This window comes from Oncorhynchus keta, chromosome 8, assembly GCF_023373465.1.
Source record: "Oncorhynchus keta strain PuntledgeMale-10-30-2019 chromosome 8, Oket_V2, whole genome shotgun sequence".
NCBI classification, from domain to species: Eukaryota; Metazoa; Chordata; class Actinopteri; order Salmoniformes; family Salmonidae; genus Oncorhynchus; species Oncorhynchus keta.
In genome coordinates, this window is record NC_068428.1 from 29,512,056 (window position 1) to 29,535,873 (window position 23,818).

The following is a 23,818-nucleotide window of genomic DNA, read 5'->3' on the forward strand; positions in this document are numbered from 1 at the left end:
CAGTATTATCTCACTTAGCCAGTTCTAGTATTATCTCAATGAGCCAGTTCCTGTATTATCTCACTGAGCCAGTTCCAGTATTATATCACTGAGGCAGTTCCAGTATTATCTCACTGAACCAGTTCCAGTATTATCTCACTGAGGCAGTTCCAGTATTATCTCACCGAGCCTCTAGTATTATCTCACTGAGTCAGTTCCAGTATTATCTCACTGAGCCAGTTCCAGTATTATCTCACTAAGACAGTTCCAGTATTATCTCACTGAGCCAGTTCCAGTATTATCTCACTGAGCCAGTTCTAGTATTATCTCAATGAGCCAGTTCCTGTATTATCTCACTGAGCCAGTTCCAGTACTTTCTCACTGAGCCAGTTCCAGTATTATCTCACTGACCCAGTTCCAGTATTATCTCACTGACCCAGTTCCAGTATTATCTCACTGACCCAGTTCCTGTATTATCTTCCTGAGCCAGTTCCAGTATTATCTCACTGAGGCAGTTCCAGTATTATCTCACTGAGCCAGTTCCAGTATTATCTCACAGAGCCATTTCCAGTATTATCTCACTTAGCCATTTCCAGTATTATCTTCCTGAGCCAGTTCCAGTATTATCTCACTGAGGCAGTTCCAGTATTATCTCACTGAGCCAGTTCCAGTATTATCTCACTGAGCCAGTTCCAGTATTATCTCACAGAGCCATTTCCAGTATTATCTCACTTAGCCATTTCCAGTATTATCCTCCTGAGCCAGTTCCAGTATTATCTCACTGAGGCAGTTCCAGTATTATCTCACTGAGCCTCTATTATTATCTCACTGAGCCAGTTCCAGTATTATCTCACTGAGCCAGTTCCAGTATTATCTCACTGACCCAGTTCCAGTATTATCTCACCGAGCCAGTTCCAGTATTATCACACCGAGCCAGTTCCAGTATTATCTCACTGAGCCATTTCCAGTATTATCTCACTGAGCCATTTCCAGTATTATCTCACTGAGCCAGTTCCAGTATTATCTCACTGAGCGAGTTCCAGTATTATCTCACTGAGCCAGTTCCAGTATTATCTCAATGAGCCAGTTCCAGTATTATCTCACTGAGCCAGTTCCAGTATTATCTCACTGAGCCAGTTCCAGTATTATCTCACTGAGCCAGTTCCAGTATTATCTCACTGAGCCAGTTCCAGTATTATATCACTGAGGCAGTTCCAGTATTATCTCACTGAGCCAGTTCCAGTATTATCTCACTGAGCCAGTTCCAGTATTATCTCACTGAGCCAGTTCCAGTATTATCTCACTAAGCCAGTTCCAGTATTATATCACTGAGGCAGTTCCAGTATTATCTCACTGAGCCAGTTCCAGTATTATCTCACTGAGCCAGTTCCAGTATTATCTCACTGAGCCAGTTCCAGTATTATCTCACTGAGGCAGTTCCATTATTATCTCACTGAGCCAGTTCCAGTATTATCTCACGGAGCCAGTTCCAGTATTATCTCACTGAGCCAGTTCCAGTATTATCTCACTGAGCCAGTTCCAGTATTATCTCACTGAGCCAGTTCCAGTATTATCTCACTGAGCCCGTTCCAGTATTTTCTCACTGAGCCAGTTCCAGTATTATCTCACTGAGCGTCTAGTATTATCTCACTGAGCCAGTTCCAGTATTATCTCACTGAACCAGTTCCAGTATTATCTCACTGAGCCTCTAGTATTATCTCACTGAGCCAGTTCCAGTATTATCTCACTGAGCCAGTTCCAGTATTATCTCACTGAGCCATTTCCAGTTTTATCTCACCGAGCCTCTAGTATTATCTCACTGAGCCAGTTCCATTATTATCTCACTGAGCCAGTTCCAGTATTATCTCACTGAACCAGTTCCAGTATTATCTCACTGAGCCTCTAGTATTATCTCACTGAGTCAGTTCCAGTATTATCTCACTGACCCAGTTCCAGTATTATCTCACTGAGCCATTTCCAGTATTATCTCACTGAGCCAGTTCCAGTATTATCTCACTGAGCCAGTTCCAGTCATTTCTCACTGAGCCAGTTCCAGTATTATCTCACTGAGCCTCTAGTATTATCTCACTGAGCCAGTTTCAGTATTATCTCACTGACCCAGTTCCAGTATTATCTCACTGACCCAGTTCCAGTATTATCTAACTGAGCCAGTTCCAGTATTATCTCACTGAGCCAGTTCCAGTATTATCTCACTGACCCAGTTCCAGTATTATCTCACTGAGCCAGTTCCAGTATTATCACACTGAGCCAGTTCCAGTATTATCTCACTGAGCCACTTCCAGTATTATCTCACTGAGCCTCTATTATTATCTCACTGAGCCAGTTCCAGTATTATCTCACTGAGCCAGTTCCAGTATTATCTCACTGACCCAGTTCCAGTATTATCTCACTGAGCCAGTTCCAGTATTATCACACTGAGCCAGTTCCAGTATTATCTCACTGAGCCACTTCCAGTATTATCTCACTGAGCCATTTCCAGTATTATCTCACTGAACCAGTTCCAGTATTATCTCACTGAGCCAGTTCCAGTATTATCTCACTGAGCCAGTTCCAGTATTATCTCACTGACCCAGTTCCAGTATTATCTCACTGAGCCATTTCCAGTATTATCTCACTGAGCCAGTTCCAGTATTATCTCACGGAGCCAGTTCCAGTCATTTCTCACTGAGCCAGTTCCAGTATTATCTCACTGAGCCTCTAGTATTATCTCACTGAGCCAGTTTCAGTATTATCTCACTGACCCAGTTCCAGTATTATCTCACTGACCCAGTTCCAGTATTATCTAACTGAGCCAGTTCCAGTATTATCTCACTGAGCCAGTTCCAGTATTATCTCACTGACCCAGTTCCAGTATTATCTCACTGAGCCAGTTCCAGTATTATCACACTGAGCCAGTTCCAGTATTATCTCACTGAGCCACTTCCAGTATTATCTCAATGAGCCTCTATTATTATCTCACTGAGCCAGTTCCAGTATTATCTCACTGAGCCAGTTCCAGTATTATCTCACTGACCCAGTTCCAGTATTATCTCACTGAGCCAGTTCCAGTATTATCACACTGAGCCAGTTCCAGTATTATCTCACTGAGCCACTTCCAGTATTATCTCACTGAGCCATTTCCAGTATTATCTCACTGAACCAGTTCCAGTATTATCTCACTGAGCCAGTTCCAGTATTATCTCACTGAGCCAGTTCCAGTATTATCTCACTGAGCCAGTTCCAGTATTATCTCACTGAGCCAGTTCCAGTATTATCTCACTGAGCCAGTTCTAGTATTATCTCAATGAGCCAGTTCCTGTATTATCTCACTGAGCCAGTTCCTGTATTATCTCACTGAGCCAGTTCCAGTATTATCTCACTCAGCCAGTTCCAGTATTATCTCACTGAGCCAGTTCCAGTATTATCTCACTGAGCCAGTTCCAGTATTATCTCACGGAGCCATTTCCAGTATTATCTCACTTAGCCATTTCCAGTATTATCTTCCTGAGCCAGTTCCAGTATTATCTCACTGAGGCAGTTCCAGTATTATCTCACTGAGCCTCTATTATTATCTCACTGAGCCATTTCCAGTATTATCTCACTGAGCCATTTCCAGTATTATCTCACTGAGCCAGTTCCAGTATTATCTCACTGAGCCAGTTCCAGTATTATCTCACTGAGCCAGTTCCAGTATTATCTCAATGAGCCAGTTCCAGTATTATCTCACTGAGCCAGTTCCAGTATTATCTCACTGAACCAGTTCCAGTATTATCTCACTGAGCCAGTTCCAGTATTATCTCACTGAGCCAGTTCCAGTATTATATCACTGAGGCAGTTCCAGTATTATCTCACTGAGCCAGTTCCAGTATTATCTCACTGAGCCAGTTCCAGTATTATCTCACTGAGCCAGTTCCAGTATTATCTCACTGAGCCAGTTCCAGTATTATCTCACTGAGCCAGTTCCAGTATTATATCACTGAGGCAGTTCCAGTATTATCTCACTGAGCCAGTTCCAGTATTATCTCACTGAGCCAGTTCCAGTATTATCTCACTGAGCCAGTTCCAGTATTATCTCACTGAGGCAGTTCCATTATTATCTCACTGAGCCAGTTCCAGTATTATCTCACGGAGCCAGTTCCAGTATTATCTCACTGAGCCTCTAGTATTATCTCACTGAGCCAGTTCCAGTATTATCTCTCTGAGCCAGTTCCAGTATTATCTCACTGAGCCCGTTCCAGTATTTTCTCACTGAGCCAGTTCCAGTATTATCTCACTGAGCGTCTAGTATTATCTCACTGAGCCAGTTCCAGTATTATCTCACTGAACCAGTTCCAGTATTATCTCACTGAGCCTCTAGTATTATCTCACTGAGCCAGTTCCAGTATTATCTCACTGAGCCAGTTCCAGTATTATCTCACTGAGCCTCTAGTATTATCTCACTGAGCCAGTTCCAGTATTATCTCACTGAGCCATTTCCAGTATTATCTCACCGAGCCTCTAGTATTATCTCACTGAGCCAGTTCCATTATTATCTCACTGAGCCAGTTCCAGTATTATCTCACTGAACCAGTTCCAGTATTATCTCACTGAGCCTCTAGTATTATCTCACTGAGTCAGTTCCAGTATTATCTCACTGACCCAGTTCCAGTATTATCTCACTGAGCCATTTCCAGTATTATCTCACTGAGCCAGTTCCAGTATTATCTCACTGAGCCTCTATTATTATCTCACTGAGCCATTTCCAGTATTATCTCACTGAGCCATTTCCAGTATTATCTCACTGAGCCAGTTCCAGTATTATCTCACTGAGCCAGTTCCAGTATTATCTCACTGAGCCAGTTCCAGTATTATCTCACTGAGCCAGTTCCAGTATTATCTCACTGAGCCAGTTCCATTATTATCTCACTGAGCCAGTTCCAGTATTATCTCACTGAACCAGTTCCAGTATTATCTCACTGAGGCAGTTCCATTATTATCTCACTGAGCCAGTTCCAGTATTATCTCACTGACCCAGTTCCAGTATTATCTCACTGAGCCAGTTCCAGTATTATCTCACTGAGCCAGTTCCAGTCATTTCTCACTGAGCCAGTTCCAGTATTATCTCACTGAGGCAGTTCCATTATTATCTCACTGAGCCAGTTCCAGTATTATCTCACGGAGCCAGTTCCAGTATTATCTCACTGAGCCTCTAGTATTATCTCACTGAGCCAGTTCCAGTATTATCTCTCTGAGCCAGTTCCAGTATTTTCTCACTGAGCCAGTTCCAGTATTATCTCACTGAGCGTCTAGTATTATCTCACTGAGCCAGTTCCAGTATTATCTCACTGAACCAGTTCCAGTATTATCTCACTGAGCCTCTAGTATTATCTCACTGAGCCAGTTCCAGTATTATCTCACTGAGCCAGTTCCAGTATTATCTCACTGAGCCTCTAGTATTATCTCACTGAGCCAGTTCCAGTATTATCTCACTGAGCCAGTTCCAGTATTATCTCACTGAGCCATTTCCAGTATTATCTCACCGAGCCTCTAGTATTATCCCACTGAGCCAGTTCCATTATTATCTCACTGAGCCAGTTCCAGTATTATCTCACTGAACCAGTTCCAGTATTATCTCACTGACCCAGTTCCAGTATTATCTCACTGAGCCAGTTCCATTATTATCTCACTGAGCCAGTTCCAGTATTATCTCACTGAACCAGTTCCAGTATTATCTCACTGAGGCAGTTCCATTATTATCTCACTGAGCCAGTTCCAGTATTATCTCACTGAACCAGTTCCAGTATTATCTCACTGAGCCAGTTCCAGTATTATCTCACTGAGCCAGTTCCAGTCATTTCTCACTGAGCCAGTTCCAGTATTATCTCACTGAGGCAGTTCCATTATTATCTCACTGAGCCAGTTCCAGTATTATCTCACGGAGCCAGTTCCAGTATTATCTCACTGAGCCTCTAGTATTATCTCACTGAGCCAGTTCCAGTATTATCTCTCTGAGCCAGTTCCAGTATTATCTCACTGAGCCCGTTCCAGTATTTTCTCACTGAGCCATTTCCAGTATTATCTCACTGAGCGTCTAGTATTATCTCACTGAGCCAGTTCCAGTATTATCTCACTGAACCAGTTCTAGTATTATCTCACTGAGCCTCTAGTATTATCTCACTGAGCCAGTTCCAGTATTATCTCACTGAGCCAGTTCCAGTATTATCTCACTGAGCCTCTAGTATTATCTCACTGAGCCAGTTCCAGTATTATCTCACTGAGCCAGTTCCAGTATTATCTCACTGAGCCATTTCCAGTATTATCACACCGAGCCTCTAGTATTATCTCACTGAGCCAGTTCCATTATTATCTCACTGAGCCAGTTCCAGTATTATCTCACTGAACCAGTTCCAGTATTATCTCACTGAGCCTCTAGTATTATCTCACTGAGTCAGTTCCAGTATTATCTCACTGACCCAGTTCCAGTATTATCTCACTGAGCCATTTCCAGTATTATCTCACTGAGCCAGTTCCAGTATTATCTCACTGAGCCTCTATTATTATCTCACTGAGCCATTTCCAGTATTATCTCACTGAGCCATTTCCAGTATTATCTCACTGAGCCAGTTCCAGTATTATCTCACTGAGCCAGTTCCAGTATTATCTCACTGAGCCAGTTCCAGTATTATCTCACTGAGCCAGTTCCATTATTATCTCACTGAACCAGTTCCAGTATTATCTCACTGAGCCTCTAGTATTATCTCACTGAGCCAGTTCCAGTATTATCTCACTGAGCCAGTTCCAGTATTATCTCACTGAGCCTCTAGTATTATCTCACTGAGCCAGTTCCAGTATTATCTCACTGAGGCAGTTCCATTATTATCTCACTGAGCCAGTTCCAGTATTATCTCACTGAACCAGTTCCAGTATTATCTCACTGAGCCAGTTCCAGTATTATCTCACTGAGCCAGTTCCAGTATTATCTCACTGAGCCAGTTCCAGTATTATCTCACTGACCCTCTAGTATTATCTCACTGAGCCAGTTCCATTATTATCTCACTGACCCAGTTCCAGTATTATCTCACTGAGGCAGTTCCAGTATTATCTCACTGAGACAGTTCCAGTTTTATCCCACTGAGCCATTTCCAGTATTATCTCACTGAGCCAGTTCTAGTATTATCTCACTGAGCCAGTTCCAGTATTATCTCACTGAGCCAGTTCCAGTTTTACCCCACTGAGCCATTTCCAGTATTATCTCACTGAGCCAGTTCTAGTATTATCTCACTGAGCCAGTTCCAGTATTATCTCACAGAACCTGTAGTATTATCTTGCTGAGCCAGTTCCAGTATTATCTCACTGAGCCAGTTCCAGTATTATCTCACTGAGCCAGTTCCAGTATTATCTCACTGAACCAGTTCCAGTATTATCTCACTGAGGCAGTTCCAGTATTATCTCAGTGAGCCAGTTCCAGTATTATCTCACTGAGCCTCTAGTATTATCTCACTGAGCCAGTTTCAGTATTATCTCACTGACCCAGTTCCAGTATTATCTCACTGACCCAGTTCCAGTATTATCTCACTGAGCCAGTTCCAGTATTATCTCACTAAGACAGTTCCAGTATTATCTCACTGAGGCAGTTCCAGTATTATCTCACTGAGCCTCTATTATTATCTCACTGAGCCAGTTCCAGTATTATCTCACTGAGCCAGTTCCAGTATTATCTCACTGAGCCAGTTCCAGTATTATCACACTGAGCCAGTTCCAGTATTATCTCACTGAGCCATTTCCAGTATTATCTCACTGAACCAGTTCCAGTATTATCTCACTGAGCCAGTTCCAGTATTATCTCACTGAGCCAGTTCCAGTATTATCTCACTGACCCAGTTCCAGTATTATCTCACTGAGCCAGTTCCAGTATTATCTCACTGAGCCAGTTCCAGTATTATCTCACTGAGCCTCTAGTATTATCTCACTGAGCCTCTAGTATTATCTCACTGAGCCAGTTCCTGTATTATCTCACTGAGCCTCTAGTATTATCTCACTGAGCCTCTAGTATTATCTCACAGAGCCTCTAGTATTATCTCACTGAGCCAGTTCTAGTATTATCTCACTGAGCCAGTTCCAGTATTATCTCACTGAGCCAGTTCCATTTTTATCCCACTGAGCCATTTCCAGTATTGTCTCACTGAGCCAGTTCTAGTATTATCTCACTGAGCCAGTTCCAGTATTATCTCACAGAACCTGTAGTATTATCTTGCTGAGCCAGTTGCAGTATTATCTCACTGAGCCAGTTCCAGTATTATCTCACTGAGCCAGTTCCAGTATTATCTCACTGAACCAGTTCCAGTATTATCTCACTGAGGCAGTTCCAGTATTATCTCACTGAGCCAGTTCCAGTATTATCTCACTGAGCCAGTTCCAGTATTATCTCACTGAGGCAGTTTCAGTATTATCTCACTGAGCCAGTTCCTGTATTATCTCACTGAGCCTCTAGTATTATCTCACTGAGCCTCTAGTATTATCTCACTGAGCCATACCCAGAACTCAGTTGTTCTATCAAATCTCACACTGATCACAGCCACCCTAACCAATAGGGACAGTTCTGCCTGCGAATCAGATCACCAACCCAATCAGAACTGGCCTTACTGTAGTGAAGCACTGAATCGTGGCCAATCCACCAAGGGTTTACTGTCGCTCTGTGGTTACTGCCAGCCTTTGGCACAGGTCTGCTGCAGGCAAAGGTACCCCAGGTTGAGGCTAATTGTTGTTGGCAGTGTTTGGGCAGCCATTCTCTCTCTTTCTGTGTGTGTGTGTGTGTGTGTGTGTGTGTGTGTGTGTGTGTGTGTGTGTGTGTGTGTGTGTGTGTGTGTGTGTGTGTGTGTGTGTGTGTGTGTGTGTGTGTGTGTGTGTGTGTGTGTGTGTGTGTGTGTGTGTGTTGTGTGTGTGTGTGTGTGTGTGCGTGCCTGTGTGTGTGTGTGTGTGTGTGTGTGTGTGTGTATGTGTATGCGTGTGTGTGTCTAGGCTGTATCTCCCAAGGTCAGAGTGGGAGTGTGCCAAGAATGCCCACAGTCAGACAGTGCCCTCTATCTATGCCCACAGGGCAGTATTCCCTGTCCCCTCCTCACCTCTCCTTCTGTCTCCCCTTCTTTCACCTAGGCCTCCAGCCTACACTTTCCCCCTCCATTATCACACTGCTCCCTCATCCCCATCTCCACCCCTTTCTCACATGCACCCTGTCTCTCCTTTACCCTCTCCCCTTCCCTGCCACCCTGGCATTGAGCATAGCATATCCCCTGCCTAAGACACTTTTCATCAACTGTTTTTGTATGCTCGAACCCTGTAGGCTTACTGTGCCATGAGCTGACCCTAACAAACTGACAGACTTCAATGGTTATATAATGTCTGTGACCGTCATATACAGTATGTCTGGCTGGGGATGTAAACTCATGTAGCCTACACTGTTATAGAGCTGTACAGTAGGTGGCAACATTGACTGTGGTTCAACCATTCTTCATCTGTAGTAATGTGTATGGGTGTTTTAGGTTTTGAGTGTGTGTTCGCGTGGTTGTTTGCGCGTGTCAGTGTGCATGCACTTTCATGTATGCTCTTGATTGATTGTGTCTGTGTGTGTTTGTGTATTGTGACAAATGTTCAACACGCGACCCTCTCCATGCTATGTGTGTAGGCCAGTAAGTGATTGTTGGTCTCTCTCACAGTGACTTAATGGCCATTGATTTTAACCAGATGAAGTAATCTCTACAGGTCAAACATACATTAGTCAAGGTTACAGACTGTGTGTGTGTGTGTTACAACCTCACTGGTTGCATCACAATACCACCCTATTCCCTATAAAGTGCACTACATAGGGAATAGGGTTCCATTTGGAATGTAGACACTGTTTCCAGAGTTAACCTACAGTATACTGGACTAAAAGATTTTCTCACTGTTGGTTCACACACACTGACCTGCATTCAGTCACATTCATGGTGAATTTCACATCACTAATAGAGTTTTCTTTTTTATCAGACTAACCCCAAGTGTATGGGGTTTTGCTTAAATGGAACAAAAACATTAATTATCTGAATTAAACTTCCCACAGGGCGTGTTGAGGGGGTGGGGCCATTATATTAAAATAAGGCATGATAACCTGGTCTCAGAGAATTTCGTATTATTCAGTATATGAATCCTAGACACTCCATTTAGTATATGTTACGTTTTGTATGGTATGTATTAATTTGTGGATGTCCATCACCCATTTCGTAAAATATGTTACGAATTACAATTCATATTATACATTACGAATTTGCAAAACGTATGATATGTTACAAATTTTAACTAGGTGGCTAACGTATGCTAGCTGGCTAACGCATGCTAGCTGGCTAATGTTAGCTAGGCTAGGGGTTAGGATTAGGGGTTAGTGTTAAAGTTAGGGTTAAGTTTAGGAGTTAGGTTAAAGGGTTAGGGTTAGGTGAAGGGTTAGCTTAAAGGGTTAAGGAAAGGGTAGCTACCATGCTAAGTACAGTCGTGGCCAAAAGTTTTGAGAATGACACAAATATTAAATTCCACAAAGTTTGCTGCTTCAGTGTCTTTAGATATTTTTGTTAGATGTTACTATGGAATACTGAAGTATAATTACAAGCATTTCATAAGTGTCAAAGGCTTTTAATGACAATTACATGAAGTTGATGCAAATAGTCAATATTTGCAGTGTTCTTTTTCAAGACCTCTGCAATCTGCCCTGGCATGCTGTCAATTCACTTCTGGGTCTCATCCTGACTGATGGCAGCCCATTCTTGCATAATCAATGCTTGGAATTTGTCAGAATTTGTGGGTTTTTGTTTGTCCACCCGCCTCTTGAGGTTTGACCACAAGCTCTCAATGGGATAAAGGTCTGGGGAGTTTCCTGGCCATGGACCCAACATATTGATGTTTTGTTCCCCGAGCCACTTAGTTATCACTTTTGCCTTATGGCAAGGTGCTCCATCTTGCTGGAAAAGGCATTGTTCATCACCAAACTGTTCCTGGATGGTTGGGAGAAGTTGCTCTCGGAGGATGTGTTGGTACCATTCTTTATTCATGGCTGTGTTCTTAGGCAAAATTGTGAGTGAGCCCACTCCCTTGGCTGAGAAGCAACCCCAAACATGAATGTTCTCAGGATGCTTTACTGTTGGCATGACACAGGACTGATGGTAGCGCTCACCTTGTCTTCTCCGGACAAGCTTTTTTCCGGATGCCCCAAACACATCATAGTAAATAAACTTTATTGGATTTACGTACAGAATAATACGAAATTCTCTGTGACCAGATTGAGGCATGTTATTACATGTTAAGTTTATTAGCAGGTTATCAGTTATAGTAATAATATTATGTGTATTAAGGTGAGATGTGAACGTGTTGAAGAAGGTGGCTCTCTCAGGACGTGTGTGTGGATATGTGGTGGACATAGTTTTGTGTGTTGACGTGTGTGCACTCACGGTTTCAGCCTGTTGGCTTGTCATGGTGTGTATGTGTAGGTTTTTTTGTGTTCCAATTCATGTTTCAAGTGAACTTTATTTTCTTTGCATTTCTTTAGCTCTTCAAAGTCACAAGATAGAGACAATGCATTAGATAGTATTCTCTTATTGCTATGAATATAGAGGCCCCACCTCCTCTCCCTCTCCCTCGCTCTCTGTCTCTCTCTCTGTCTCTCTCTCTGTCTCTCTCTCTGTCTCCCTCGCTCTCTCGCTCTCGCTCTCGCTCTCTCTCTCTCTCTCTCTCTCTCTCTCTCTCTCTCTCTCTCTCTCTCTCTCTCTCTCTCTCTCTCTCTCTCTCTCTCTCTCTCTCTCTCTCTCTCTCTCTCTCTCTCTCTCTCTCTCTCTCTCTCTCTCTCTCTCTCTCTCTCTCTCTCTCTCTCTCTCTCTCTCTCTCTCTCTCTCTCTCTCTCTCTCTCTCTCTCTCTCTTTGTCTCTCTCTTTCTGTGATGTTATTACTGTATCCTGTTAGTTGCTGATTGATAGTAGAGGTCGACCAATTAGGATTTTTCAACGCCGAAACCGATTATTGGAGGACCAAAGGAAGCCGATACCGATATAATCGGACGATTAATTAATTAATTAATTTATTTGTAACAATGATGATTACAACAATACTGAATGAACACTTTTACTTAATCTCAATAAAGTCAATTTAGCCTCAAATAAATAATGAAACATGTTCAATTTGGTTTAAATAATTCAAAAACAAAGTGTTGGAGAAGAAAGTAAGTGCAATATGTGCAATGTGAGAAAGCTAACGCTTAAGTTGCTGGTGGTTCCTTTTAACATGAGTCTTCAATATTCTCAGGTAAGAAGTTTTAGGTTGTAGTTATTATAGGGATTATAGGACTATTTATCTCTATACCATTTGTATTTCATATACCTTTGACTATTGGATGTTCTTATAGGAACTATAGTATTGCCAGTGTAACAGTATAGCTTCCATACCTCTCCTCGCTCCTACCTGGGCTCGAACCAGGGACACATCAACAACAGCCACCCTCGAAGCATCGTTACCCATGCAGAGCAAGGGGAACAACTACTCCAAGGTCTCAGAGCGAGTGATGTTGTCACGTTCTGTCCATCGTTCGTATGTGTTTTCCTTGTTTTAGTGTTGGTCAGGACGTGAGCTGGGTGGACATTCTATGTTGTGTGTTTTGTTTGTCTATTTCTATGTTTGGCCTGATATGGTTCTCAATCAGAGGCAGGTGTTAGTCATTGTCTCTGATTGGGAACCATATTTAGGTAGCCTGTTTTGTGTTGGGTTTTGTGGGTGATTGTTCCTGTCTCTGTGTTTGCACCAGATAGGACTGTTTAGGTTTTCACTTTTCTTGTTTTGTATAGTCTGTTCATCTATAGTCGTCTTTATTAAAAACATGAATAACCACCACGCTGCATTTTGGTCCGCCTCTCTTTCACCAGAAGAAAACCCTTACAGAATCACCCACCAACCAAGGACCAAGCAGCGTGGTAAACAGAGGCAGCAGCAACAGCAGCAGCAGGAGAAGCGACAGGTGCAGCAGGAGCAACAGCAGCAGGAGCAACAGCAGCAGCAGCAAAGGCAGCAGCAGCAAAGGCAGCAGCAGGAGAAGCAACAGAGGCAGCAGCAGCAGTGGGAGAGGCTGCACTATTTGGATAAATGGACTTGGGAGGAGATCCTTGACGGAAAAGGACCCTGGGCAGAGCCAGGGGAATATTGCCGCCCCAAAGCCGAGCTGGAGGCAGCGAAAGCAGAGAGGCGGCATTATGAGGAGCTAGCACGGCAGAGCGGCTGAAAGCCTGAGAGGCACCCCCAAAAATTTATTGGGGGGAGGCACAGGGAGAGTGTGGCAGAGTCAGGAGTCAGACCTGAGCCAACTCCCCCTGTTTACGGTAAGTAGCCATGGATGGAATTGGAGCTGTCGGCGAAGCAGAGTGCTGAGTCTGAGAGTGGGGAGGATGTATTGGACAGAGTAGAAAGAAAGCTGTTGGTTTGGCATAGTATGCACGGCATACCAGTGCCAGCACCACACATCAGGCCTACAGTGCGTCCCGCCTGTCAAGCGCTGCCGGAGCCTTCCTCCTCTCCAGTGCAGCCAGAGTCTCCCGCCTGTCCGGCGCTGTCAGAGCTACCGCCCCTCATGCCAGAGGCGCCAGAGCCCCTCATTCCAGAGGCACCAGTGCTCCTCAGACCAGCGCTGCCAGAGCCTTTTTCTCCAGTCAGCCCAGCGCCGTCTGAGCTACCCGTCTGCCCTGCGCCATCTGAGCTACCAGTCTGTCCAGCACCGCCAGTGCCGCCAGTCTGCCCAGCGCCGTCTGAGCTACCCATCTTCCCAGCGCCGTCTGAGCTACCAGTCTGCCCAGCGCCGCCAGTCGGCCCAGCGCCACCAGTGCCGCCAGTCTGCCCAGCGCCGCCAGTCAGCCAGGATCCGCCAGTCTGCCAGGATCCGCCAGTCTGCCAGGATTCACCAGTCTGCCAGGATCCACCAGTCAGCCAGGATCCGCCAGAACTGCCAGTCGGCCAGGATCTGCCAGAAGTGCCAGTCGGCCAGGATCTGCCAGAACTGCCAGTCGGCCAGGATCTGCCAGTCAGCCAGGATCCGCCAGTCTGCCAGGATCCGCCAGTCTGCCAGGATCTGCCAGAACTGCCAGTCTGCCAGGATCTGCCAGTCAGCCAGGATCCGCCAGTCTGCCAGGATCCGCCAGTCTGCCAGGATCTGCCATAACTGCCAGTCTGCCAGGATCTGCCAGTCGGCCAGGATCTGCCAGTCAGCCAGGATCCGCCAGTCTGCCAGGATCAGTTAGATCCGCCATTCAGCCAGGATCCGCCAGTGTGCCAGGATCCGCCAGTCAGCCAGGATCCGCCATTCTGCCAGGTTCCGCCAGTCTGCCAGGATCCACCAGTCAGCCAGGATCCGCCAGTCTGCCAGGATCCGCCAGTCAGCCAGGATCTGCCAGAACTACCAGTCAGCCAGGATCCGCCAGGATCTGCCAGTCTGCCAGGATCCACCAGTCAGCCAGGATCTGCCAGAACTGCCAGTCTGCCAGGATCCGCCAGTCAGCCAGGATCTGCCAGAACTGCCAGTCGGCCAGGATCTGCCAGTCAGCCAGGATCTGCCAGTCGGCCAGGATCCGCCAGTCAGCCAGGATCTGCCAGTCAGCCAGGATCTGCCAGTCAGCCAGGATCAGTTAGATCCGCCATTCAGCCAGGATCCGCCAGTCAGCCAGGATCTGCCAGTCAGCCAGGATCTGACAGAACCACCAGCCAGCCAGGATCTGGTAGATCCATCAACCTGCCTGAGCTTCCTCTCACTCCTGAGCTTCCTCTCTCTCCTGAGCTTCCTCTCTCTCCTGAGCTTCCTCTCACACCTGAGCTTCCTCTCACACCTGAGCTTCCTCTCACTCCTGAGCTTCCTCTCACTCCTGAGCTTCCCCTCGGTCCCGAGCTTCCCCTCGGTCCCGAGCTTCCCCTCAGTCCCGAGCTTCCCCTCAGTCCTGAGCTACCTCAGTCCAGTGGGGCCCGTTGTTAGGTTTCCTAGGCCAAGGTTAGCGGCGAGGGTCGCCACCGCGGACAGATGCCCACCCAGACCCTCCCCTATAGGTTTAGGTTGTGTGTTCGGAGTCCGCACCTTGGGGGGTTCTGTCACGTTTTGTCCATCGTTTGTATGTATTTTCCTTGTTTTAGTGTTGGTCAGGACGTGAGCTGGGTGGGCATTCTATGTTGTGTGTCTGGTTTGTCTATTTCTATGTTTGGCCTGATATGGTTCTTAATCAGAGGCAGGTGTTAGTCATTGTCTCTGATTGGGAACCATATTTAGGTAGCCTGTTTTGTGTTGGGTTTTGTGGGTGATTGTTCCTGTCTCTGTGTTTGCACCAGATAGGACTGTTTAGGTTTTCACTTTTCTTGTTTTGTATAGTCTGTTCATGTATAGTCGTCTTTATTAAAAACATGAATAACCACCACGCTGCATTTTGTTCCGCCTCTTTCACCAGAAGAAAACCCTTACAGATGTCACCAATTGAAACACTTTTAGCGCGCACCCCGCTAACTAGCTAGCCATTTCACATCGGTGACACCAGCCTAATCTCGGGAGTTGATAGGCTTGAAGTCATAAACAGCTCAATGGTTGAAGCACAGCGAAGAGCAGCTGGCAAATGCAGGAAAGTGCTGTTTGAATGAATGCTTACAAGCCTGCTGGTGCCTACCATCGCTCAGTCAGACTCCTCTATCAAATCATAGACTTAATTATAACATAATAACACACAGAAATACGAGCCTTAGGTCATTAATATGGTCAAATCCGGAAACTATCATTTAGAAAACAAAACGTTCATTCTTTCAGTGAAATATGGAACCGTTCCGTGTTTTATCTAACGGGTGGCATCCCAAAGTCTAAATATTGCTGTTACGTTGCACAACCTTCAATGTTATGTCATAATTATGTACAATTCTGGCAAATAAATCACGGTCTTTGTTAGGAAGAAATGTTCCTCACACAGTTTGCAACGAGCCAGATGGCCCAAACTGCTGCATATACCCTGACTCTGCTTCCACAGAACGCAAGAGAAGTGACACAATTTCCCTAGATGAAATAAATTCCTGCTAGCAGGCAATATTAACTAAATATGCAGGTTTAAATATATATACTTGTGTATTGATATTAAGAAAGGCATTGATGTTTATGGTTAGGTACATTGGTGCAACGACAGTGATTTTTCGCGAATGCGGTTGTTAAATCATCACCCGTTTGGAGAAGTAGGCTGTGATTCGATGAGGAATTAACAGGCACCGCATTGATTATATGCAACGCAGGACAAGCTAGATAAACTAGTAATATCACCAACCACGTGTAGTTAGCTAGTGATTATGTTAAGATTGATTGTTTCTTATAAGATACGTTTAATGCTAGCTAGCACCTTACCGTGGCTCCTTGCTGCACTCGCGTAACAGGTAGTCAGCCTGCCACGCAGTCTCCTTGTGGAGTGCAATGTAATCGGCCACAAAAATGCCGATTACCGATTGTTATGAATACTTGAAATCGGCCCAACTAATTGGCCATTCCGATTAATCCGTCGACCTCTAATTGATAGTCTTTACTGTGACTGTGATCAGAGAGCAGCAGTGTCGTCTCGAATTAATCTGCTGTTGTCACACTGGTGAGTTAAACCCTTTAACGAGTAAGCCAACCATTAACCACAGACTAACGTGATAATAGACTCACTCATTACTGCTGGGAAGTATAGAAGGGAGTATAGTAGAGACATATTTAGGTAGTGTTGGTGTCCGTATACATACTATGAAAAAGACAGCTTTAGGTAGTGTTGGTGTCCGTATACATACTATGAAAAAGACAGGTTTCGGTAGTGTTGGTGTCCGTATACATACTATGAAAAAGACAGGTTTCGGTAGTGTTGGTGTCCGTATACATACTATGAAAAAGACAGGTTTAGGTAGTGTTGGTGTCCGTGTACATACTATGAAAAAGACAGGTTTAGGTAGTGTTGGTGTCCGTATACATACTATGAAAAAGACAGGTTTAGGTAGTGTTGGTGTCCGTGTACATACTATGAAAAAGACAGGTTTAGGTAGTGTTGGTGTCTGTGTACATACTATGAAAAAGACAGGTTTAGGTAGTGTTGGTGTCCGTATACATACTATGAAAAAGACAGGTTTAGGTAGTGTTGGTGTCCGTATACATACTATGAAAAAGACAGGTTTCGGTAGTGTTGGTGTCCGTATACATACTATGAAAAAGACAGGTTTAGGTAGTGTTGGTGTCCGTGTACATACTATGAAAAAGACAGGTTTAGGTAGTGTTGGTGTCCGTATACATACTATGAAAAAGACAGGTTTAGGTAGTGTTGGTGTCCGTAGACATACTATGAAAAAGACAGGTTTCGGTAGTGTTGGTGTCCGTAGACATACTATGAAAAAGACAGGTTTCGGTAGTGTTGGTGTCCATATACATACTATGAAAAAGACAGGTTTAGGTAGTGTTGGTGTCCGTATACATACTATGAAAAAGACAGGTTTAGGTAGTGTTGGTGTCCATATACATACTATGAAAAAGACAGGTTTAGGTAGTGTTGGTGTCCGTAGACATACTATGAAAAAGACAGGTTTAGGTAGTGTTGGTGTCCATATACATACTATGAAAAAGACAGGTTTCGGTAGTGTTGGTGTCCGTATACATACTATGAAAAAGACAGGTTTAGGTAGTGTTGGTGTCCGTATACATACTATGAAAAAGACAGGTTTAGGTAGTGTTGGTGTCCGTATACATACTATGAAAAAGACAGGTTTCGGTAGTGTTGGTGTCCGTGTACATACTATGAAAAAGACAGGTTTAGGTAGTGTTGGTGTCCGTATACATACTATGAAAAAGACAGGTTTAGGTAGTGTTGGTGTCCGTAGACATACTATGAAAAAGACAGGTTTCGGTAGTGTTGGTGTCCGTAGACATACTATGAAAAATACAGGTTTCGGTAGTGTTGGTGTCCATATACATGCTATGAAAAAGACAGGTTTAGGTAGTGTTGGTGTCCGTATACATACTATGAAAAAGACAGGTTTAGGTAGTGTTGGTGTCCATATACATACTATGAAAAAGACAGGTTTAGGTAGTGTTGGTGTCCGTAGACATACTATGAAAAAGACAGGTTTAGGTAGTGTTGGTGTCCGTATACATACTATGAAAAAGACAGGTTTCGGTAGTGTTGGTGTCCGTATACATACTATGAAAAAGACAGGTTTAGGTAGTGTTGGTGTCCGTATACATACTATGAAAAGACAGGTTTAGGTAGTGTTGGTGTCCGTATACATACTATGAAAAAGACAGGTTTCGGTAGTGTTGGTGTCCGTATACATACTATGAAAAAGACAGGTTTAGGTAGTGTTGGTGTCCGTATACATACTATGAAAAGACAGGTTTAGGTAGTGTTGGTGTCCGTATACATACTATGAAAAGACAGGTTTGTCCGGTAGTGTTGGTGTCCGTATACATACTATGAAAAAGACAGGTTTCGGTAGTGTTGGTGTCCGTATACATACTATGAAAAAGACAGGTTTCGGTAGTGTTGGTGTCCGTATACATACTATGAAAAAGACAGGTTTAGGTAGTGTTGGTGTCCGTATACATACTATGAAAAAGACAGGTTTAGGTAGTGTTGGTGTCCGTATACATACTATGAAAAAGACAGGTTTCGGTAGTGTTGGTGTCCGTATACATACTATGAAAAGACAGGTTTAGGTAGTGTTGGTGTCCGTATACATACTATGAAAAAGACAGGTTTAGGTAGTGTTGGTGTCCGTATACATACTATGAAAAGACAGGTTTCGGTAGTGTTGGTGTCCGTATACATACTATGAAAAGACAGGTTTAGGTAGTGTTGGTGTCCGTATACATACTATGAAAAAGACAGGTTTCGGTAGTGTTGGTGTCCGTATACATACTATGAAAAAGACAGGTTTAGGTAGTGTTGGTGTCCGCATACATACTATGAAAAGACAGGTTTAGGTAGTGTTGGTGTCCGTGTACATACTATGAAAAAGACAGGTTTAGGTAGTGTTGGTGTCCGTATACATACTATGAAAAAGACAGGTTTCGGTAGTGTTGGTGTCCGTATACATACTATGAAAAACAGACAGGTTTAGGTAGTGTTGGTGTCCATATACATACTAGGTTTAGAAAAGACAGGTTTAGGTAGTGTTGGTGTCCGTATACATACTATGAAAAGACAGGTTTAGGTAGTGTTGGTGTCCGTATACATACTATGAAAAAGACAGGTTTAGGTAGTGTTGGTGTCCGTATACATACTATGAAAAGACAGGTTTAGGTAGTGTTGGTGTCCGTAGACATACTATGAAAAAGACAGGTTTAGGTAGTGTTGGTGTCCGTAAAACTATGAAAAAAGACAGGTTTAGGTAGTGTTGGTGTCCGTATACATACTATGAAAAAGACAGGTTTAGGTAGTGTTGGTGTCCGTATGAAAAAGACATACTATACTAAAAAAGACAGGTTTAGGTAGTGTTGGTGTCCGTATACATAAAAGACTATGAAAAAGACAGGTTTAGGTAGTGTTGGTGTCCGTATACATACTATGAAAAGACAGGTTTAGGTAGTGTTGGTGTCCGTATACATACTATGAAAAGACAGGTTTAGGTAGTGTTGGTGTCCGTATACATACTATGAAAAAGACAGGTTTAGGTAGTGTTGGTGTCCGTATACATACTATGAAAAAGACAGGTTTAGGTAGTGTTGGTGTCCGTATACATACTATGAAAAGACAGGTTTAGGTAGTGTTGGTGTCCTATGAAAAAGACAGGTTTAGGTAGTGTTGGTGTCCGTATACATACTATGAAAAAGACAGGTTTTGGTGTCCGTAGTGTTGGTGTCCGTAGACATACTATGAAAAAGACAGGTTTAGGTAGTGTTGGTGTCCGTAAAAAGACAGGTTTACATACTATGAAAAAGACAGGTTTAGGTAGTGTTGGTGTCCGTATACATACTATGAAAAAGACAGGTTTAGGTAGTGTTGGTGTCCGTATACATACTATGAAAAAGACAGGTTTAGGTAGTGTTGGTGTCCGTATACATACTATGAAAAAGACAGGTTTCGGTAGTGTTGGTGTCCGTATACATACTATGAAAAAGACAGGTTTAGGTAGTGTTGGTGTCCGTATACATACTATGAAAAAGACAGGTTTAGGTAGTGTTGGTGTCCGTATACATACTATGAAAAAGACAGGTTTAGGTAGTGTTGGTGTCCGTATACATACTATGAAAAGACAGGTAGTGTGTTGGTGTCCGTATACATACTATGAAAAGACAGGTTTAGGTAGTGTTGGTGTCCATATACATACTATGAAAAGACAGGTTTAGGTAGTGTTGGTGTCCGTATACATACTATGAAAAGACAGGTTTCGGTAGTGTTGGTGTCCATATACATACTATGAAAAAGACAGGTTTAGGTAGTGTTGGTGTCCGTATACATACTATGAAAAAGACAGGTTTAGGTAGTGTTGGTGTCCATATACATACTATGAAAAAGACAGGTTTAGGTAGTGTTGGTGTCCGTATACATACTATGAAAAAGACAGGTTTAGGTAGTGTTGGTGTCCATATACATACTATGAAAAAGACAGGTTTAGGTAGTGTTGGTGTCCGTATACATACTATGAAAAAGACAGGTTTAGGTAGTGTTGGTGTCCGTATACATACTATGAAAAAGACAGGTTTAGGTAGTGTTGGTGTCCGTATACATACTATGAAAAGACAGGTTTAGGTAGTGTTGGTGTCCGTATACATACTATGAAAAAGACAGGTTTAGGTAGTGGTTTAGGTAGTGTCCGTATACATACTATGAAAAGACAGGTTTAGGTAGTGTTGGTGTCCGTTTATAGTGTTGGTGTCCGTATACATACTATGAAAAGACAGGTTTAGGTAGTGTTGGTGTCCGTATACATACTATGAAAAGACAGGTTTAGGTAGTGTTGGTGTCCGTATACATACTATGAAAAAGACAGGTTTAGGTAGTGTTGGTGTCCGTATACATACTATGTCCGAAAAAGAAAAAGACAGGTTTAGGTAGTGTTGGTGTCCGTATACATACTATGAAAAAGACAGGTTTAGGTAGTGTTGGTGTCCGTATACATACTATGAAAAGACAGGTTTAGGTAGTGTTGGTGTCCGTATACATACTATGAAAAAGACAGGTTTAGGTAGTGTTGGTGTCCGTATACATACTATGAAAAAGACAGGTTTAGGTAGTGTTTAGGGTGTCCGTATACATACTATGAAAAGACAGGTTTAGGTAGTGTTGGTGTCCGTATACATACTATGAAAAAGACAGGTTTAGGTAGTGTTGGTGTCCGTATACATACTATGAAAAAGACAGGTTTAGGTAGTGTTGGTGTCCGTATACATACTATGAAAAAGACAGGTTTAGGTAGTGTTGGTGTCCGTATACATACTATGAAAAAAAAGACAGGTTTAGGTAGTGTTGGTGTCCGTATACATACTATGAAAAAGACAGGTTTAGGTAGTGTTGGTGTCCGTATACATACTATGAAAAAGACAGGTTTAGGTAGTGTTGGTGTCCGTATACATACTATGAAAAAGACAGGTTTAGGTAGTGTTGGTGTCATACTACTATGAAAAAGACAGGTTTAGGTAGTGTTGGTGTCCGTATACATACTATGAAAAGACAGGTTTAGGTAGTGTTGGTGTCCGTATACATACTATGAAAAAGACAGGTTTAGGTAGTGTTGGTGTCCGTATACATACTATGAAAAAGACAGGTTTAGGTAGTGTTGGTGTCCGTATACATACTATGAAAAGACAGGTTTCGGTAGTGTTGGTGTCCGTATACATACTATGAAAAAGACAGGTTTAGGTAGTGTTGGTGTCCATATACATACTATGAAAAAGACAGGTTTAGGTAGTGTTGGTGTCCGTATACATACTATGAAAAGACAGGTTTAGGTAGTGTTGGTGTCCGTATACATACTATGAAAAAGACAGGTTTAGGTAGTGTTGGTGTCCGTATACATACTATGAAAAAGACAGGTTTAGGTAGTGTTGGTGTCCGTATACATACTATGAAAAAGACAGGTTTAGGTAGTGTTGGTGTCCGTATACATACTATGAAAAAGACAGGTTTAGGTAGTGTTGGTGTCCGTATACATACTATGAAAAAGACAGGTTTAGGTAGTGTTGGTGTCCGTATACATACTATGAAAAGACAGGTTTAGGTAGTGTTGGTGTCCGTATACATACTATGAAAAGACAGGTTTAGGTAGTGTTGGTGTCCGTATACATACTATGAAAAAGACAGGTTTAGGTAGTGTTGGTGTCCGTATACATAAAAGACTATGTTGGTGTCCGTAACATACTATGAAAAAGACAGGTTTAGGTAGTGTTGGTGTCCGTATACATACTATGAAAAAGACAGGTTTAGGTAGTGTTGGTGTCCGTATACATACTATAAAAAGACTTTAGGTAGTGTTGGTGTCCGTATAAAATGAAAAAGACAGGTTTAGGTAGTGTTGGTGTCCGTGTACATACTATGAAAAAGACAGGTTTCGGTAGTGTTGGTGTCCGTATACATACTATGAAAAAGACAGGTTTAGGTAGTGTTGGTGTCCTATGTATACATACTATGAAAAAGACAGGTTTAGGTAGTGTTGGTGTCCGTATACATACTATGAAAAAGACAGGTTTAGGTAGTGTTGGTGTCCATATAAAATGAAAAGACAGGTTTAGGTAGTGTTGGTGTCCGTATACATACTATGAAAAGACAGGTTTAGGTAGTGTTGGTGTCCGTATACATACTATGAAAAAGACAGGTTTAGGTAGTGTTGGTGTCCGTATACATACTATGAAAAAGACAGGTTTCGGTAGTAGTGTTTTAGGTAGTGGTGTCCGTATACATACTATGAAAAAGACAGGTTTAGGTAGTGTTGGTGTCCGTATACATACTATGAAAAAGACAGGTTTAGGTAGTGTTGGTGTCCGTATACATACTATGAAAAGACAGGTTTCGGTAGTGTTGGTGTCCGTATACATACTATGAAAAAGACAGGTTTCGGTAGTGTTGGTGTCCATATACATACTATGAAAAAGACAGGTTTAGGTAGTGTTGGTGTCCGTATACATACTATGAAAAGACAGGTTTAGGTAGTGTTGGTGTCCATATACATACTATGAAAAAGACAGGTTTAGGTAGTGTTGGTGTCCGTATACATACTATGAAAAAGACAGGTTTAGGTAGTGTTGGTGTCCATATACATACTATGAAAAAGACAGGTTTAGGTAGTGTTGGTGTCCGTATACATACTATGAAAAGACAGGTTTAGGTAGTGTTGGTGTCCGTATACATACTATGAAAAGACAGGTTTAGGTAGTGTTGGTGTCCGTACATACATACTATGAAAAAGACAGGTTTAGGTAGTGTTGGTGTCCGTATACATACTATGAAAAAGACAGGTTTAGGTAGTGTTGGTGTCCGTATACATACTATGAAAAAAAAAGACAGGTTTAGGTAGTGTTGGTGTCCGTATACATACTATGAAAAAGACAGGTTTAGGTAGTGTTGGTGTCCGTATACATACTATGAAAAAGACAGGTTTAGGTAGTGTTGGTGTCCGTATACATACTATGAAAAAGACAGGTTTAGGTAGTGTTGGTGTCCGTATACATACTATGAAAAAAGACAGGTTTAAAAGACATACTATGAAAAGACAGGTTTCGGTAGTGTTGGTGTCCGTATACATACTATGAAAAGACAGGTTTAGGTAGTGTTGGTGTCCGTATACATACTATGAAAAAGACAGGTTTAGGTAGTGTTGGTGTCCGTATACATACTATGAA

At 42.9% G+C, this 23,818-nt stretch overlaps 1 protein-coding gene and 1 long non-coding RNA gene across 3 annotated transcripts in view; both read left to right on the forward strand.

Moving 5' to 3' along the window:
* Positions 1–23,818, forward strand: part of LOC118387068 (ena/VASP-like protein) — a 225,124-nt gene that overhangs the window by 2,039 nt on the left and 199,267 nt on the right. The window lies entirely within an intron of this gene.
* Positions 16,830–17,880, forward strand: LOC127931408 (uncharacterized). Of its 2 annotated transcripts, none has more exons than XR_008141007.1 (3): positions 16,830–16,892; positions 17,523–17,567; positions 17,838–17,880. It is a non-coding gene; the product is annotated as an uncharacterized LOC127931408 (long non-coding RNA). The 2 variants fall into 2 exon arrangements; XR_008141008.1 differs by lacking the exon at positions 16,830–16,892 and adding an exon at positions 17,145–17,207.